Raw genomic sequence first — 20,388 nt, forward strand, 5'->3', positions numbered from 1 at the left:
GTCTTCCAAATGGTTTGGAGGTATATTTATTTAGCCTCTGTCATTTCAAGACAATCTTGGAAAGGTTTGCCAGCCCTGGCTCACTGCAAATGAGTTTCTTTATCAGGTGGCAGCCAGAGGCCCTTGCAAATTGATCGCGTCCACAGATACAGTTGGGAGAAACTCTGTTTGCTCTGGGCCAAAGTCAAATGCTGTGTGTAAGTGGGTGCCAAGCTGACATTACCTACAAATGCACAGATGCACAGGCAGAAAAGTAAATGGTGCTCCACATCTCAAGTCGAGGTTCCTACACTACCCATCGTTGGGTAGTGCCAGCGCCTCTCCCTTTCCTCTCTGGTAGTTAAAATGCAATCATAATAACCACTAAAAATGTGCTGCTTTTGCAGGGTTGCACCAAGTCTTTTCAGCCTGAGGCACTGTTTTGCTTTGCCAACAGCAGTTCCATTCTCAAATATATGAGATGAAAAGACTGGAATGTCTCTTTATGTTCAGCATGTTCACCAACACACAATGGACATTATATATATAGGAAAATGCACTGTTGAATCAAAGCAATCTAACCCAGGCTGTTCCCGAAAGTAAAAAGGTGTCGTTTTTGTCGACTTTCCGTTCACTTTATTTTTGCATTATTGCTGTTAGGAAGAAATGTCATCTGAAAAACATCCCATATTTGCAGGTTTTTTCTACTTTTAAATCCCATTTCTGAGTGATGTTTGTCTAGTGTGATAAGGTCTGGTTAGATTTTCCTGATTTGCTCTTGGACTCATTGATTTGTCTTTTTGGTAGAACTCTCTTCCAGCACCACATTTCAAGGGAGTTCATTTTCTTCCAGTCATCTTTCTTCATTTTTTAGCTTACTAGGGCATGGATGATTCTAACTTTTGGTATTCGTGACACTTGAGGATCATGTCTAGCTCTTTCATGGCTGCCTTTCCAAGTCATAGCCTTTTTTCTGATTTCTTAACTATAGTCTCCATTGAGATTAATGCCTGAGATGAGTCAACTATTTCAATGCCTTCACCATCCACTTTAACATTATTTAAATAAACCGTACCCTTTAGTCTCATAGAATGTTTCCTTTATGTTTAGTATTAAGCCTGCCTTTGCACTTTCATTTTTGACCTTCTCTGATCAGTGATGTCTTCCGCTAGTAGTATGGTGCCCTCTGCATATTTAAGATGGTTGACATGCCTTCTTCCTATCTTCTTCTGAGTCTAAACTGTCATGTCCCATGATGGGACATCAACAGCAACGGAGAACATTTCTGATGCGCAGCGCAATGATGTTAATGGGAGAGAGAGCAGGCATGGAGAACATTGGAGAGAAGTCCTTAGGATCCCAAACTGGGCTCAAGGAGTCCTTGGGTCCAGATTGAGATTGTTGGTCACCCCTTGCCTATTTCCTTCCATCTCATAAGTAAAAATACAACACTCGCTTGGCACATAAGAGGTTGGTTCCTATCCCTTTCTTTTGCCCTTGTCTCCAATCTGAATGATGAAAAGTGCGGCATTTAGGAATGAACAGTCCATCAATGTTTAACTTGTGTTGAAAGGATCGGACATGTTTGGCAGGCCTGGGAGGCAGAAGACAGGGCTCAGTACAACGTCAAAAGGGTTTTTTGCCTTGGCGTTGTTTGACTGTTTGATTTATCGATTTGTTTCCCCGCAGGAGGTTAATCTCACAAAGTGTTCCCAAACTGCTGAGAAGTGTTGGCTGTTGGTTCTCTGTCTCCTCTCTTCTTACAATTTCATTCATGTCGGTTGAAATATGTATCACAAGGAGGTCTTGTTCCCAGCCAGCGGGTGCTACTGAGATCATGCCCCTGAATGTGAAGAACGCAAAAGGAAGATCCTTCCCAAGCGCTGATGTCCCACAGCATGAAAAAAACCTGTATAGCAGAGCTTGGGGAAGTTACTTTTGAGGACTTCCAATTCCTAGAGATCCCAGGCACCATGGATAGTGCCAGTGTTGGCATTCTGGTCTTCCCCATGAATAGGTTTGCTAACTCACTCCAGAGTTTAGTGTGAACTTTTAGGGATAGGATTTAGCAATGGCTAGTAACGCTACTTTGGTGCTGCTTGTTACTTTTCTATTTCTTGTCTGCTACATTTTCCCCCCAAGGAAAAACACTCACACCTTGCAATGGATCGGAGATTGGCATAAAAAGTAACTTGAAAGAAACTAAAATGGTGAAAGGTCTGGAAACCATGCCCTATGAGGAACGACTTAGGGAGCTGGGGATGTTTAGCCTGGAGAAGAGAAGGTTAAGAGGTGATATGATAGCCCTGTTTAAATATTTGAAGGGATGTCATATTGAGGAGGGAGCAAGCTTGTTTTCTGCTGCTCCAGAGAACAGGACCCGGAGCAATGGATGCAAGCTGCAGGAAAAGAGATTCCAGCTCAACATTAGGAGGAGCTTCCTGACAGTAAGGGCTGTTCGACAGTGGAACAAACTCCCTCGAAGTGTAGTGGAGTCTCCTTCCTTAGAGGTCTTCAAACAGAGGCTGGATGGCCATCTGTCGGGGATGCTTTGATTGTGATTTCCTGCATGGCAGAATGGGGTTGGACTGGATGGCCCTTGTGGTCTCTTCCAACTCTATGATTCTATGATTCCTTGTTGCACCATTAAAGCAACTGCGCTCATGGCCTGCATCCACTCTGCATAAATAATACACTTTAACTGCCATGGTTCAATGCTATGGTATTCTGGGAATTGTTTTGTGTGACTTTTAAGCCTTCTATCAGAACACACTGGTGCCACAATAAACCTCAAATCCCAGAATTCCATGGCGGTTAAAGTGGTGCCAACCTGGATTATTTTTGCAGCGCAGAAGCAGCTTTGGTGATTACTTTTGACGTGTGCTTTTGTTCCAACCTAAGTATCTAGAAAAGGAACTAGTGTAAATCTACAGCACTATATCAATACAGTATAATAATAATAATAATAATAATAATAATAATAATATAACAGTCGTGAATGCAACTCCGCTCATTACTTTGATGACCTGGTCTCTGAACGATAGCAGAAATCCATCTCAAAGATGGACTCCTTTTATGCCATCCAAATGTTCAAGACAAAGATCCAAAGTTTGAGGATCCAAATTATACAACAAAGAGATATAAGACTAGTGGCAGTGGCTTCCATGTCAGCGTTTGTGGAAACAGTTCCATGTTTTGGTCCATACAGTCGGACATCCATACCCATGGATTCTGTACCAATGGATTCAACCATCCGTGGCTTGAAAATACAAAATAAATAAACAAACTCAATTCCACTGATCTGAATTATAAGGTTTGTATTTTAGTCACTGAAGATAACAAAATGTTTATTTCTACCCCAGACCTCTCTTTTGCCAAAATGGTGAGCGCATTGCTGATCTGGAAATGTCACCATTGCAACTCTCAGTCTCTGGCTCCCAGCGGTGCACAATTCTCTCCATTTCCTCGGATGCTGTAGAAGCGCTTGGCTTTTGTTTTTATCCTTCGCCTGCCAGCAATACGCATGGAATTTTTTCCTGTGGAGGTGGCATAGTGCCGGGCTGCTAATGAACCAGTAGCATGGGAAACATGAGATAAGTAAAAAGGCACACTTAATCTTCACTGTTATCATAAACAGATTGCCACAAATGCACCCCTGGTGAGATGCCATTCTCTCCAGGCATGAAAAGAGCAGCTCTTTTCTGACACCTGTTGCCCCGCATTATTTGCAAAAGGCGTTGCGGCTGAAAATATTAATGCATGTGGCTTTGGGGGTTGTGCAGGTTGTCTTTGCATTTTGCAAATGCATTTCCTTCTGAAGGAAACAGGGACAAAGAGAGGAGCAGAATCAAGCCAAGAAGCCAGAATTAGTACCCAAGTCCTTGATGTTTGGGAGACAACCTATGCGCTGGCCAAAAAAGAGGAGACATTTCACCATACAAAGAGGGCACACATTGGTGTAATCTCTGCACAAGTCTTTATTTTGGGGGCAGTCAACTCCATGGAGTCCAGAGGGCAATTCCTTCTCTAACTTGACCTCAGATCACATCCTAAAGCCCTGTATTTCTGCCTAATAACCCTGTTCTCTTTTGCAGTCCCTCTCAAAATGGTGATTTTTATATTTGGCATCTTCTGTGGTTTGTTAGGTATAAATGTAGAATATGAGCTGCCCTGATCTGCGGCACCTCAGAAACCCTTTGGTTTAGTTGTTCCCAGGCTGCAAAGATAGGTTTTTGGAATCATAGATTAGATGTAAATGACTGTAAATGTGAATCCCCAACAGTTATGGGATTGTACTTCTGGTTTGCGATCTCATAACTACTGTATAGGATGCCAGCGGATAGTTTTACCTTTCTGTTTGCAGTGTTGCAGAATATACAGCTGCTGAGTCTGACACTGAAAGAGCAAGATGGAAAAAAAGCAATTTTCAGCATTCAGCTTTTACAATCTCAAGCAGAATGAAAAGCAGGTGTTCTTCACAGTAAGTGAAAATCATCCTCTAGTAAAGCAAATTCTGATTTGATGACAAGTGGATGTAAACTCTGTTCCCATGTGCAGAACATGAGCAGATGAAGATTGGTTGGTTTGCACTTGGGAAAATGTTAAGATGGAAGGTTCCCTAATTGGTTCAGATGGTTTTGTGGGGTGATAACACACTTTTCAGTAATTGTTCACTCATTTCCCCAGCAAAGTGTAGCAAATATAAGTTATTGTGTTATTATGACATCTCAACCAGCCTGACTCTCTTTTCAGGCAATGCAGTAAAACCAACTGTTATTGAGCAGCCAAAGACTGTGCCGACTGCAACTCGCAACATGTTCCAAAGCCACAGGATTTGTAAAGGAGAAGATGGTGGAGTCCAGTGGTTTTCAGCTTCAGGTCCTCCAGATGTTTTGGACCTCCGTCTCCAGAAGCCCCTGATAACTTGGCCAATGGTCAGGAACTCTGAGAGCTGAAGTCTTAAATTTCTGGGGGTACAAGGATGGAGAACGACAGGTACATAGCTTACTCCTGAACTTTGGAACGAAATCAACATACAATCCTATAGAGGAGCTCACCCTTCATAGAATGGGACAAACTAGGGGCAACATGTTGTGGATCAAGTGCATCGTGCCTAGATGAGGATTGTGCATTGCACATGTATGCTTGTGAACATTTGGCTGGGCATGGTCTGTGGAGGCACATTTCACATCCTGCATTGCACAGGGATGTTCAAGAGCATTTTGGCTGCACATTGTGCATGGATGTGTATCATGCATTATGCACTGCATATGATGCTAATGCACATTTGGTTAGGTCTTCTGCATGGATTCTGCATTGCACAAGGATGCACATGTGCAATTTGGGCTGTGCATTGTGCGTAGATGAGAATTGCACATTGTGCACTGCTCATGTTCATGTGGTTGTGCATTCAGCTGTGCATGGGACGTCTTGGTTCAGTTGTGCAGTCTGATTTTATGAGCGCAATTTAGGTGTAATCCCACATTCAGAGACTTAGTCGGTGTAACCCTGTTGTAACGTCTCAGCCGCTGTGGTTGCTCCTGTCACTCCAGGAGTTTAATTGCTTCTCAAGTCATAGAAGAGAACTCCGCTCCGACATTCCTGTGACAAATCCTTTGGATATTTGAAGATGCCTCTCATGCTGGCTCTTAATCATCTCTTGTCTAAAGCTGAATATACCCATCTAACCTTGATTTCTCACCACTTTATTACTGTCTTGTCACTGAATGTCTGATGCGATTCCCCTGAAAAAAGCAGCCCATAGGAGGAGCGAGAGGAGATAAGATGAAATACCAAGCCCTGGCATTTGATCGCAATCAGGCATATTAGCCTGAAATTTATATTGTAATAAAGAGGAACATTAGCTGCTGAAATGCACTTTATATCCACCGATATGGCCTGGCTTGGCAAGAAAAATAAAGATACTGTTCTAAGAAACTTTTCTAATCTCCCGGGAAATGTATTAATTAGTTCTGGAATTAATCTCGCCCCAAATTACCAGATTGCCTTTGCAGAAAGCATAAAACATAGGTGCTGGCGGAAATGAGCAAACATTCATATGTAAAGAAAGGGAATGATTCGCCGAAGCCAGCTCTTCTGGGAGCCATTTGTCTCTTCCTAGCTGGCTTGTTGAATTGCAAGGGTTATTTCTCCTCCAATTAAATAGGAAATATGAGGACTCTTTGGGGTTTATGGTTCTGACCTTCTGGACCTCAGTATTGCTTGGGGCCAAATTCAATTGCTTAATACCAGCTAGAGAAGATCCATTAAAACCATTGCTGAATGGTAAGCCAGCATCTACACAAGTCCCATTGAGTCGATCGACTAGGTGCTGTAGCTGATATTTCAGAGGAAGGATCTGACAAAACCATTTCTGGGTATTCCCTGCTTAAGAAAACCCCATGAAATTCGTGGGGTCACCATAAGTCAACAGATGACTTGAAGGCGTAGACACATGCGTTGGATAGCTCTGAATTTCGGTCTAGATTTCTGAATGGCTTTAATGCCCCACCAATATCGGAATCCCCAGCCTCCACTGAGGTCAGGAACTCTGGGAGCTGAAGGCCAAAATGTCTGGAGGACCAAAGATGGAGAACCACACGTGCGTAGCTTACTTCTTAACTTGGGAACAAAACCAAGGTACAAACCTGTAGAGGAGCTCAACCTTCATAGAATGGGAAAAACTAGGGCCAACATGTTCTGGATCAAGTGCATCATGCCTTGATGAGGATCACGCATTGTGCATTGCACATGTATGCATGTGAACTTTTGGCATGTTCACAGAATGTTCTGGAGCCAGTTCCTTATTTTCTATCTTTATAATGCTGGACTGCCTTGTCTCAGTGGAATCTGTGGCCAGCAGAAAGATTTCCCTTGACCTCAAAATTCAAGGAGATATTCTGTATATGCATCTATAAAAATCTGTCCTGCACCCTACTGTCAGTTTCCAAACAATCCTCAAGTATAGCCCTATGTTTTGTAGTAGTCTTATTGGGAAGTTTCTGGAATACATAGTACTGATTTTATATATCTTCATCTACAGGAGTACAAGGGTTGTCAACATACCCTAAAGGCACCAGATCCTGTCTGATCTTGAAAGGAGGGACTTCCGGTGGTATGGCGGCGCTTTGATCACCTTTGCAGGACATCTCTGCAGGGGTGATTGCGGCTTGGCGGCGACGGGAGCGGCGGGGTGAGGTACCGCCGACTCAAAAGTATCCCCTTGGATTAGGGGAGGCAGAGGGGCTCACCAGAAGGTCCAGTGCTGCAGATTATTGGGCTAAATTCTCCAAACAAACAGAGAGAAAAAGGAGCAGAGGAGCGGTGCGGACCGTGAGCAACCACGACCGCGAAGAGCAGTCACGGGCTAAAGCCCAGTGCCGATTGCTCCGCCACCACTTTTTAAAGGGGTTTGTGTTCTAGCTTTTTGAATTTTTTTTTACTTTGAGCTGCCAACATAATAACTTTCTACACTAACGGGTCACTTTCAATATAACAAGAAGAGAATGGTAGAGACAGTGATGGATGTATGTTAAGAACGATAGAGAGAGAGAAAGAAAGAAACTTCTATGGTGTGAAGGGCTGCAGTTTTCGCGGAAGAAATTAAAGAGACAAGACATCAAGTATCAAATTTCAAATTAGAACGGAAGAGAAAACCACTCATCTATTACACTTTTTGGGACTTGCTGATTGAGAAACTCCTCGTGGACCCCTTTTGTTTTCTACCTTTTGCTCTTTGTTGGAGCTTTGTTGAAGCTGATGGTTGGCTGATCAGGCGAGGAGGATCGGAGCAGTTTGGAGCAGTTTGGAGGACATCGGCGGCGCGGTGAGAAGCGAGAGGCAGAGAGGCAAGAGGGATCCCCTTAAGATTGCCTGTTGTGGAAGATTGGATTAGCGGCGTGAGGGTCTGCGGATTGCTCCTGGACACTACTACTTGGGATTATAAAAGACTATTAAAGTTCTGGATTCAGAGTGGATGTAGGTGCTACAGTGTGGATATTTAGTAAGACTTTGAGCAAGGTTGGAGGACTGGGAAACAGAATCGACTTTGCAATTCTTGTCTTGGTATTTGGCCTTTTTTGTTTCTGATTTTGGATCTGATCTTTTCCCTTGGTTGCAAAATATATAAAAAGTTATAGGGTAGAGGGGGTTTGCATCCTCCTTTTCCTGCTCATATTCGTCTATGTATGTTCTTTTAGAGGAATAGAGCTAAACCAATTACATTTGATTAGCTAACAACAACTCCAGCTGTGCAAGTTATCTGGTGTGTCTTAGCGAGACGGTAATTGTAACAGGTGTTGTTAATACTACTGAAGGCCAAAAGAGATGAAAAGATAAGAAAGAGGGGAGAGTACAAGGAAATAGAAAGGCAAATTATCTCTTCTCTGCTTCTTCATTTCTTTAGGTCTGACGTCCTCATTTATTTGTAAATTGTATCTAAGGCAAAGCTACTCTGTCTTGTTACTGCTTCCCTTTTCATAACTATATTTCTTCTTCGTGGTCCCTGCGAATCATACAAATGGGTTTTACTGCGCCTGCGCAGTGCTGTTCGGAAACTTCCAGAATCACTGGGCAAAGTACACTTTGCAACATATTGAAACTTTTTGGTGGTAGCTCCGCCCCCCCTCCTATAAAGCCCCGGTTCCTGCTCTTTTCCCCAGTTCCATTTTTCCGCCGCGCTTGGCTGCTGTTTGGAACTTCGCTCTCGTAGCTTGTTTGTTGAATCACTGTTTTGGCTTTTGACTTGGACTGTTTTTGGACTTCGCTTCTTTTGACTTCCCCCATGTGTTTGACCAACCGGACTGTTGACCTCGTGTTTGGATTCCGTTTTGGCCTGTCGTCTTTGGTGTGATGTCGCCACTCTTCAAGAAGTGTGACGTCTGTGGGGGAAAGGTCCCCGTCCAAGACCCTCATTTGTCCTGCCTTCTCTGCCTAGGAAGAGACCATGATGCCAAGGCTTGCCAGTTGTGTAAGTCCATGTCCTCCCAGGCCAGGAAGAATCGGGAGTCCCGCCTGACCTCCGCGATTGCCCAGGGGAAAATCCGGGAGGGGGACCCCCGTCCTTCGTCGGCTCTGTCTGCGTCCGCCGCGGCCCCCTTGCCTCCAGCTCAGGCTAGTCCGGCTAGCGCTCCACCAGCCCTGGTTTCTGTGACCCAGGATCTCGGGTGGACCGACCAGGCCCCCGCTGTGGCCCGTGGTTCCTCGAAACCCAGTGCCACCTCCAAGCCTGCCCATCTGCCTCACAAGTCGGATGCTGGGGCACCCCTGACTCCGTCAACCTCGGTCCGGGAGGAGGCGACGACTTCTAAGCGGGTGGCCACTGGTCATAAGTCCCGCGGGGCAGCTACAGCGTCGGATGCAAGCCCCAGCAGGCTTAAGGGCGGTAATAAACCCTCCAAGGAGGGCAAGATGCCCAAGGAGTGCTCATCGATCACCAAGACGGATGGCTCCGGGTCGTCCACTGTGAAGGCTGGTACCGGCGGCCAAGTCAAGACCGGCGCAAGGGTTGCCAAGAGCCCGATCCCGTTCTTCCCGCCTGACGCGCCACGGGATTCGGCTTCCTCCAAAAAGAGGGCTCCGTCCACGATCAGTTCCACTCCAGAGGTCCCAGCGGCAAAGAAGGCTAAGTCCCGGGATCACGCCAAGTCCCGTTCCGAAGCCGGGACCGACAAGGAGGGCTCTCGAGGCCTCCCGCGCTCCCGATCTCGTTCCCCGCTATCCAAGGACCGCCGGCCGGTGTCCTCCGACCGACGACGCGCCACTAAGGTCCGCTCCCCCCATAAGAAGCCCGCCGCTGTGGACGTTCCAGCTGTTGGGGTGAGTCATCATCCAATCGCGGAGCCGTCAGCCTGTACGACCACTTTGGATATAGACCTGGACGAGGAAGGGGTCCGTTCTCACAGGAGGAGGTTGCCAACGCCCTCACCAGTGCGGGACTTAGATGCCGATGACTACTTCTACGACTCGGAGTCTAACAGATTTTACATGGCCGTTCCCAGGGACGTGGCTATGTTGAAGTTTCCTCCTAGGAACGATCGGTACTGAGAGGACGTGACATCTCGTACCTTGGCGCGCCCTCACTCTCCTCTCCGCCGCGGGACAGTTCAGGCCAGAGCGGGAACGGTGGTGCATGCTATCCCTTCCGACTCGGAGCCGGATCTTCCCCCCGAATCCGAGGTGCCTTCGGACGATGATGACCGTGCGGGTGACTTTTCCTTGGGCCTCCACCAACCAGAGCCTGCTTCGCCGACCGATGACGTGCGCTCCTTTAGCGAGCACGTTATTAAAAGGTCCCGCGCTTTGGACATTGAGTTGGCCTATCCTGAGGAGGCAGCCAAGGATCTGATTGAGCGACGGGTGCAAGGCCGGGTGCAGACACCACCGTCGATACCGTTCCTTCCCTTGCTGGAGTCCCTTGTCAAACGCTCCTGGGACGCTCCCACTTCTGTTTTGGGACCGCCGCGCAAGATAGAGTCCCTCAATAGGGTCTCATCTCCCAGTGCCCCCCGGGCTGGCTTCCCACCCTTGCCTGAACTCCGCAATTGTTGAGGTGGCTCAGCGCACCTCCTCCCAACGGCAATCCTCACTCCCCCTGGACAAGGAAGCCAAGAAGATTGACGCCCTCGCGAGGAAGGCATACACGGCGTCGGCATTGACGGTCAAGGCTGTAAATTACACTGCCTGTATGGGGACCTATGTCCAGACCCTCATGGAGGGAATCTCCCCGATCATTCCGGATGTCCCTGATGAGGCGCAGCGCACCTTGGCGGAGATCAGGGACGAGGCTCACTCAATCGGAAGCTGGCTGATTACCGCGTCCAGGAATATGGCGGAGTGCACCGGTAGAGCCATGGCAGCCTCCATCGCGCTTCGACGTCATACCTGGCTCCGTGGGTCGGACCTCAACCAAGGCGTCCGGTCCGCAATCGAGGAGATGCCCATTGATGACTCGGGGCTCTTCCACGCCGACACGGACGACAAGCTAAACAGAAAGTTTAGAATGAAGGCGGCGTCTAGGAAGCATGGCATGTCTGCCCCAGGCACTCCTCTGTTCCGCAAGCGACTCCGTCCCTGGCATCACCAACAAGGTCAGTCCCAGAGACCATTCTATCAGGATCGCCAGTTCAATCAACAGGGCTCCCAACGGCAGAGGTACCCATCCCAGTCCTCTTCTTCTTCTGGTCGTCGGCCTTACCCTCCTAAATATCGCAAGGCTCGAAGGCAGGATACTGACCAGCCTAAAAAGGGGGCATAAAGCCCCCCTGCGCACTTCGTTTTGCCTAGCCCCTATTTTTTGAACGTTCTTCGGCCCTATGCCACCGTGTGGGCCTCCATCACTTCCGACTCTTGGGTCTTGACCATCGTCCAAAGGGGCTACACCCTCGAGTTCAAAGAGCTCCCTCCCACCGGAGCGTTTATTGCCACTGCCCCTTCGGACACCCTTCTCGACAAAGTGCGCTCTCTCCTTCAAAAAGGGGCCATATCAGCCTTGCTGCCAGAACTACTGTCCAGGGCCTTTTTTCCCAGGTACTTCACGGTACCGAAGTCAGATGGTGGAATCAGACCCATATTGGACTTAAGGGGACTTAATTACTTTTTACGATACCGACGTTTCCGTATGGTGACTTTAGCTTCCATTTTGCCTTTGCTTCACCAGGACCTCTGGATCGCGACAGTGGACTTGAAAGATGCTTACTTTCATATGGGAATTCAGGAGCCTCACTGGAGATTCCTCGCCTTCGCCGTTGGCTCCATCGCATACCAGTACAACGTCCTCCCGTTTGGCCTGGCCACAGCTCCAAGTGCATGGCCCCGGTGGTGGCTTATCTTCACCAAAAGGGCTTCAGGGTCTTCCCATACCTGGATGACTGGCTGTCTGCAGCCCCCTCGCGAGAAGAGCTGCAGAGCGTCATCCACTTCACGCTGCATCTCCTGTCGGACTTGGGGCTGGTTGTCAACCTGGAGAAGTGTCACCTGGTCCCAGCCAAGCAAGTCCGGTTCATCGGCTCCATTCTCGACTCCGAAGAATGCACCGCATATCTCCCTCAGGACCGTTTCCAAACCTTGTCGGTCGCGGTGCAGGTCGTTCGGGCCCACAGGAGAGTGAGGGCCAGGGACGTCCAGGTTGCCCTGGGACACATGGCGTCCACTACGTTCGTCACCCCATGGGCAAGGTTACGGCTGAGGCCTCTTCAGTTGTGGTTCCTGTCGGTCTTCGACCCCATGTCAGACCCTCCAGACAGATGGCTCACCGTACCGAGGCCTGTCGCTGCTTCCCTGTTGTGGTGGCTAGACTCCCGCAACGTTTGCATCGGCATGCCCTTCGTCCAGCCCCAACCGCAGTTGACCCTAACGACGGATGCGTCAATGGAAGGCTGGGGCGCTCATCTTTTGGTCCTTTGTGTGAAGGAGAGGTGGTCTCGGCAGGAGGGTGCCCTCCACATCAACGCATTGGAAGTGCTGGCTGTGGAGAAAGCTCTCAAGGCCTTCGAATCCAGCGTCACGGTCAAGGTGATCCTTCTCAGAACGGACAACACAACCGTGATGTACTATGTCAACAAACAAGGAGGTAGCAAGTTGAGGACCCTCCTGGACATCATCTTGAGAATCTGGGACTGGTGTATCCCGAGGGGCATCCTTCTCTAGGCGATTCACCTGCCGGGAGATGAAAACACCTTGGCAGATCGCCTCAGCAGGACCGCCTCAACCTGCCACGAGTGGAGGCTTCATCCAGAGATGGTCAACGACCTGTTTTGTTGGTGGGGAACCCCTCGAATCGACCTATTTGCAACGGCCTCCAACAGCCATTGTCCCCAGTTCTGTTCCCGAATGCGATTCGAGAGATCCCTCGGAGATGCGTTCGCCTTTGATTGGTCCAGGGAGATGCTCTACGCCTTTCCCACGTTCCCTCTGCTCACCAGGGTGGTCTCGAAGATGTTGAGAGACCACGTCAATGTGATCCTCATCACGCCGTGGTGGCCGAGACAGCCGTGGTTCCCGTCGCTTCTTCACCTCTCCAACGACGAGTTTCTTCGGCTGGAACTGCGACCAGACTTTCTTACTCTCCAAGACGGGAGAGTCCGACACCCGGACATTGACATGCTACCAATGGTGGCATGGAGGCTCCGCTGACATCGCTCCCACCGTTGGTACAGAGGGTGATCCGGGCCGCGCAGAAACTGGCGACCCAGAGGTCCTACGCCTCCAAGTGGAGAAGGTTTCTTCACTTCCTTGATGAAAAGCACCTGCCACCACACCGCGTTACGGTACCGGTGGTGCTGGAGTTCCTGATGTCGTTAGTGGACACGGGCTTGTCCCTCACGTCCGTGAAATGTTATCTTTCTGCCATTTGTTCTTATTTTCAATATGATGGTTTGCCTTCTTTTTTCAGGGACCCCCTTGTCAAAAACTTTCTAAAAGGTTGTAATAACCTTCACCCACAGGTTTCGGCCCCTGCCCCGGCGTGGAGCTTGGACGTTGTGCTGTCTGCCCTCCAGTCCAAACCCTTTGAACCCTTGGCCACAACAGACTTAAAGCTGCTGACTTGGAAGACTGCCTTCCTTGTGGCCATCACTTCTGCCCGTTGGGCTGGAGAACTTTGTGCCTTACGGAGGGATGAACCCTTCCTTCGGTTCCACAAAGACAAAGTGGTGTTCCGAACCGACATCACCTTCCTCCCTAAGGTAGTTTAATTTTTCCACGTGTGTCAGGACATTGTTTTGCCTTCCCTGGCTTCGAACCCGTCCACTGCTGAGGAGCGCAGTGTGCATATGCTGGACGTTCGCAGGGCTTTGGTGTTCTATCTGGACAGAACTTCGGGTTCGAGCCGTTCCGAAAGACTTTTTCAATGTTATTCGGAACCTAGGAAGGGACTGCCAGTGTCGGCTCAGAGACTGTCCAAATGGGTGGCAAATACCATCCATCTCGGCTATGAACTGTCGGGCAAATCAACTCCGGCCAGGGTGCGCTCGCATGTGACCAGGGCGGTAGCTGTATCCTCTGCCTTCCTTGCAGGAATCTTCTTAGAGGACGTATGTAAGGCTGCTGTCCGGTCCCAGCCCTTGACCTTTCTTAAGCATTACAGGCTGGACACCAGGTCCAAGAGGGATGCAGCCTTTGGGAGGGCAGTGTTGGATACAGGATGGCATTGACTGCATTGTTATGCATTTTTGCATTGATTGCATGGTTCTACTATGCTGTGTTTACAGTTGAATTCCTTTGGATATGTCGTTTACTGACAATGATTGCTGGTTTTCTGGATTTATGTACCTCGGTTTCTGCCTCTTGGTACTGTAATCACCTGTGTTGTTACCATGGTTGCCCTAATTTACACTGTTCAGGTATTCCTCAGGTAACAAAGAGCGACTGACTCAAGTTTGACTGTTTACAAGGTTTATTGTGAAAATAAAAACAGTTGTTTACCTAGCTTGGTTTCAGGACACTCCCTCCGCCGTTACCTAAGCTTGTCAGTCTAAACCCATTTGTATGATTCGCAGAGACCACGAAGAAGAAGGACAGGTTACTCACCTGTAACAGTATTTCTTTGAGTGGTCATCTGCGAATACATACAAATCCCGCCCATCCTCCCCTCTGTGTCCTGCTCTTATTGGCTCATTCTCATGTCGCTCACACGGCAAAAAATTTCGGAACTGGGGAAAGAGCGGGAAAGCAGAGGCTTTATAAGGGGTGGGCGTAGTTACCACCAAAAAGTTTCTCTATGTTGCAAAGTATACTTTGCCCAGTGATTCTGGAAGTTTCCGAACAGCACTGCGCAGGCACAGTAAAACCCATTTGTATGTATTCGCAGATGACCACTCAAAGAAATACTGTTACAGGTGAGTAACCTGTCCTTCTTCTCCCCTTTTCAGTAGAAATAGTGTAATCTTTTACCCTTGAGAAAGCGACATAGCTGTGTTTGGTCGGAACGACATAGATTTTGACCAATTTGGTTGGAGTAAGTTTTATTTAAACCCTCAAATCTTGTTCACCTGTTTGCTTTGCTTTACTCTTTTCCTTTCCTTTCCTTTCCTTTCTTTTTCTTTTTCTTTTTCTTTTTCCCCTTTCCCTTTTTCTTTTTTCAAATACCTCTTATTAGGCTGTTTGTGTATACTGTATAACATTTGGTATTTCCAATTACTGATACTCATTACGTTAATATAGGCCTCACTGGAAAATTAACTTAAGTAGCAAAAATAGTATTGGGTGTTTAAGTGGGCTTGATTGGGGGAAAATAGTAAAGTAATATTGCTGTTACCTATTGGTTTGTCCTAAGAATATAAGATATTGATTGAGATAACTAATTCTGTAGGTATAAAGCTATTGGAAAATCAGTCAAAGAAAAGAATCCTCTTAGAACAACAGGCTTCATTCAACCAATTTAGTAAGTTTTAAAAGTTTGCGTAAGATATTGTCATACAACGATCCAACCTTTCATCCTTCCCCTTTCACCATTTGTTCCTCCTCGGTTCACTACTTTGGGCTCCTGACTTTGGTTTGCCAATTTTAGCTGACCCATCTCCATTGTTAAAGTTATTAGTGAAGGGGTGCGCTAACTCCAGTATTGCTCTTCATAAAATCATTTACCTTACTTCTTCTTCTTTTACCATTCATTTAAGATGATGAATACAAGGAAAAATACATATGCAGCACAACCTGGCAACGCAAGACGAACTTCCGTAGAAACAGAACATAACAAACTATTGATAGAAGAAATGAGAAGGTTGCAGCAGGAAACAAATAATCAAATTCTAGCATCTAAGGACGAAATGAAATATGAATTGAAAACGGAAATAAAAGAACTGACCTCAAGACTAGACAAGATAGAGAGTGAAGTAGGGAAAATCAATGGGAAAAATAATAATTTGGAGAGTGAAGTGAGGAAAGTGGAAAATAAACTAGAGGTATTGGACAAAGATAGAACAGAAGATCAAGAATCAATTTTAAGAATTTTAGTAAAACAAAGATAAAACTGCCTAAAATTAAGGGGTCTGAAAGAAAGCGTCAATGAAAACTTATACACATTACTATGTCCAGCACTGGCAAAATTCATTAACGAATCTGAAGAGACCTTCCCATGGGAGGTGGACCACACATACAGAATTAATTCAAGGATTGCAAAGATAAAAAATTTGCCAAGAGACGTAGTTGTGTATTTCGTTAGAAAGCAAACTAGAGACCTGATACTAAACCAAAGCTACTCGTCGAAATTATCCATTGAGGAACAACAGATTACAATTTTGAAAGATGTGCCGGGAAAAATTTTAAAGCGTCGTAAAGAGTACAGTTTCTTGACGGAAGTCTTGAAAGCCAAAAGAATTACCTTTAGAGGGGAGGAAATCGAAGGTTTGACAGTATTGTGGAAGCAGAAGAAAATTCGCTTGAATTCCATGGAAAAGGCTAGGGAGGGACAGGAGGGGTGTAAGTCACATAGTTGATACCAGATATAAATGACAATTTACATGTTTCTCTTTTGATCAGCAAACTAATTTTTCTTTTTTTTTTCTTTTCATATTAATAAACCTTTGTCTAAAGTAATTTCTCTAGTCTGTTTGTGGTTATTTACTTCTTGAACTGAGATTTCACATCATGAAGATACTCTCGTTGAACGTAAAAGGAATGAATTCCCCACAGAAAAGAAAAAAAAAAGTCTTTCTATATTTGGAAAGAAATTCTTCTGATATAGTCTGCTTACAAGAAACCCGAATCAGATCAAAGGACTTAAGACTGATTAAGAATCCAAAAATTGGTAAAGATTTTACTTCTTAAATTGATAAGAGTAAGAGAGGAGTTGTAATTTATGTCAAAAATCATTTGGAATCTAAATTGTTGCTTAGTGATACAAAAGGGCATTATGTAGGAGTGGAGATCTTCTGGAGTGGGAAAAAGGTTCTCCTAATAGGGGTCTATAGCCCTCAAGACAATAAGGGAGCTTTTTATGCGAAACTACAAAGGAAGATCTTAGAATATGAATATGAGAATGTTATCATGATGGGGGATTTTAATGGAGCAATAGACCCCAAATTAGATAGAAAATCAGAAAAAAATTAAACCAAATCAAGGCAAATTACCTCAGAAATTCTTTGATATGTTGAAAAATGTATCCTTGATAGAAATATGGCGTCATTTATATAACAACAGTAGCTGTTATACCTTCTTCTCAGACAGACATAAATCACTGGCCAGGATTGATTTATGCTTAGTATCGAACTCCCTGATTAGGGAGGTGACCTGGATGGATATTTTAAACAGAGAAATTTCCGATCACAACCCATTGGTGGTAAAAATAAAAGAAACAAGAAAGGATTTCTCCTGGTCCTTTAATGAATACTTATTAAAAGATAAATCAATTGTTACAAAAGGAAAGGATTGGCTACTTTCCTTTTTTAAAGAAAATCTGAATGGGGAAGTCAAAACGAATATAGTATGGGATGCATGCAAGGCCTCAATAAGAGGTTTCTTCACTCAACAAAATATAATTTGGCATGGAAATAAAAACAAGGTCAGAAATTTATTGAACAAATCCCTTAAAGAGAAGGAGGAAGATTTAAAAAGGAACCCTAAGAATGAACAAACTCAAAAAGAGATTAGGATTCTGCAAAAACAAATTGATATGGAAATGTCTCTGGAACTAGAGAAGAGATTGAAAATGGTGAAGCAAAAAAACTTTGAACTAGCAAATAAAACGGGAAAATGGTTGTCATATAAATTAAAACGAGTCAGGGAAAAAAGAGCAATCAATAAAATTAAAAAAGGTGAAAAAATACTTACCCAACAGGAAGAAATCAAGGAGACATTTCGAGCATTTTATGAAAACCTATATAAGAAAAGAGAAGGAGAATTAGATAAGGTGGAAAAATATATAGACAAATTAAACTTAACACCTATTTCGGACAATTGGCGGGAAGAACTAAACAAACCAATAACGAGAACTGAAATTTGGGATGCAATTAGGCAAGCGAAATTGGGAAAACCTCCGGGTAATGATGGTATACCAAACATATTTTATAAAATCTTCATTGAAGAAATTACACTTCCTCTTCAAAGAGTTATGAATGAAGCTATAACGGAGGATATCCCGGCTTCGTGGAAACAAGCAGATATTACTGTTATACCAAAAGAAGGAAAAGATATAGAAGACCTGAGTAATTACAGACCTATATTGCTTTTAAATAACGATTATAAACTCTTTGCCTATATTCTAGCTAAAAGATTGAAAAAATATTTGGTGGAAATATTAGAGACAATATTCGGACAATTATTAATATATTGGAATATGGGGAGAATCACAACGAAAAGAAAATTGGATTATATTTTTTGGACTTCGAGAAAGCTTTTGATTCGGTTAATTGGGGTACACTAATGGAAATTTTACAAAAAATAAAGGTAGGAAATAATTTTCTAAATTGGATCCAAAAAATTTATAGTAACCAATCGGCGCAAATTAAGATTAATAATGATAAATCGAGGAAAATTCAAATTCCAAAGAGGTACTCGTCAGGGTTGCCCGCTTTCCCCCCTATTATTTTTACTAATTATAGAATTATTAATTAAAACCATCAGAGAGGAGCCAGAAATTCAAGGGGTTAAAGTAAAAAGAACTAATATAAAGATACGTGCTTTCGCTGATGATGTGGTACTAATAATAGATGATCCTATAAAAAATATGCAAAGAGTGATGACGCTGTTGGAAGAATTTGGGGATATAACAGGCTGTAAGATTAACAAAAATAAAACTAACATAGGCGGGTTACACACCGCCATTTAGTACGTATTCTATACGTACTAGGGTTAGGAAGGGGTGGTGCTTCCGCACCCCCCTAACCCTAGTACGTATAGAATACATACAAGATGGCGGCGCCCTGTTCATACGGGCGCCGCCATCTTTACGTATCGGACGCTGTGTGTCCGGACGTCGCGCGGCGCCTATGACGTCGCGAGTCCACCCCAGGTGCCTCGTGACATCATAGAGGCGCCGCAAAAAGAAGCTCCAAAATGGAGCTTCTTTTTTGCTCCGCACGGGAGCTGTGCGGTGTGGCTGCTGCGGCTCCCTCACGGAGCAAATGGCGCCGGCGGGAGACAGCCGCAAAGCAGCGGTCTATAACCCGCCTTACCAAAAATTTGAATAAAGGAGAAGAAAAGGAATTAAGCAAACTAACGAGGTATAATATAACAAATAAAGTCAAGTATTTGGGGATCACAATCTCGAAAAAAACAATAGATCTTTTTGAGGATAACTTCAAGAGGGTATGGAAAGAAATAAAAAATGACCTGGTGATATGGAATAAATTGGGTATCTCATTATTAGGTAGAATCTCCACTATCAAAATGAATATCTTACCGAGAATGTTGTTTCTTTTCCAAACGATCCCAATTATAACAATGGAAAAAGTATTTAAGATTTGGAACCAAGAGGAAAGAAACCCAGGATTAAATTAAAAAATCTTCAAGACTCCACCAAAAGGATAGGTCTAGGATTACCATCACCGCCGTCGCCCTTCTCCACCTGGGCAGGGGCGGCCCAGAGGACTTTGCCCGCCGCCGCCGCGGCGTTTCTCCAGGGGGCGGGGCCGGTGGGAGCGGCCCCTACAAAAGCCGGCCCGCCGGCTCCCCCTGAAGAGGACGCCGCCGTCGCCCTTCTCCATCTGGGCAGGAACGGCCTAGGGGACACTGTCCGCCGCTTATACCATCAGGGCGGAGTGCCAAGGACTGTTACCTGGTCCTGCTGTTGGGGACTCTTTAGAGGGAGGGAGATAGAGAGGGGCTTAGTTATTTTTTTCTCATTAGGGATTGACTGGGACACGTCCTGTCTTTTTCTCGCTGCTGTATACCATCTAATGCATTTTTATATTGCTTTATTATTTGATTGTATAGGATGGATTTATTGCTGTACTGTAGTACATGCTTTTTATGCTGCTTGTAAATTGTATTGTATTGTGTTTTACCTGTTGTAAACCGCTGTGATCATAGGAACGGCGGTATATAAATAAAATTTCATTTCATTTCATTTCATTTCATTTTCATTTCATTAAAATTGTATTTTGAAGCATGCGCCCTATTATGGATTAAAGATTGGGTGACATTGGAAAATAGACCTCTATTAGATTTGGAAGGAGAAGATCTAAATATGGGGTGGCATTCCTATTTGATATACGAAAAAAGTGGCCAAACTAAATTATTCTGTAATCATATTTTTTAGGAGATCGTTATTTAGAATATGGAAAAAATACAAAAGGCATATTCTCCCTAAGATATTTGGTTGGGTATCCCCACACAAGGCTATACATAGAAAAGAAACAAATGAAGTAATATCTTGGCTCAGATATGAAGATTTATGGAAAATAGTACAAGGGAAAATTTCAATGAAATCGAGAGAAGAACTAATTAAAGAAGGGGGAGATGGCTACAACTTAA

The sequence above is a fragment of the Sceloporus occidentalis genome, unplaced genomic scaffold (genome assembly GCF_023333645.1).
Source record: "Sceloporus occidentalis isolate IW3139 unplaced genomic scaffold, rSceOcc1.0.p SCAF_10, whole genome shotgun sequence".
NCBI classification, from domain to species: Eukaryota; Metazoa; Chordata; class Lepidosauria; order Squamata; family Phrynosomatidae; genus Sceloporus; species Sceloporus occidentalis.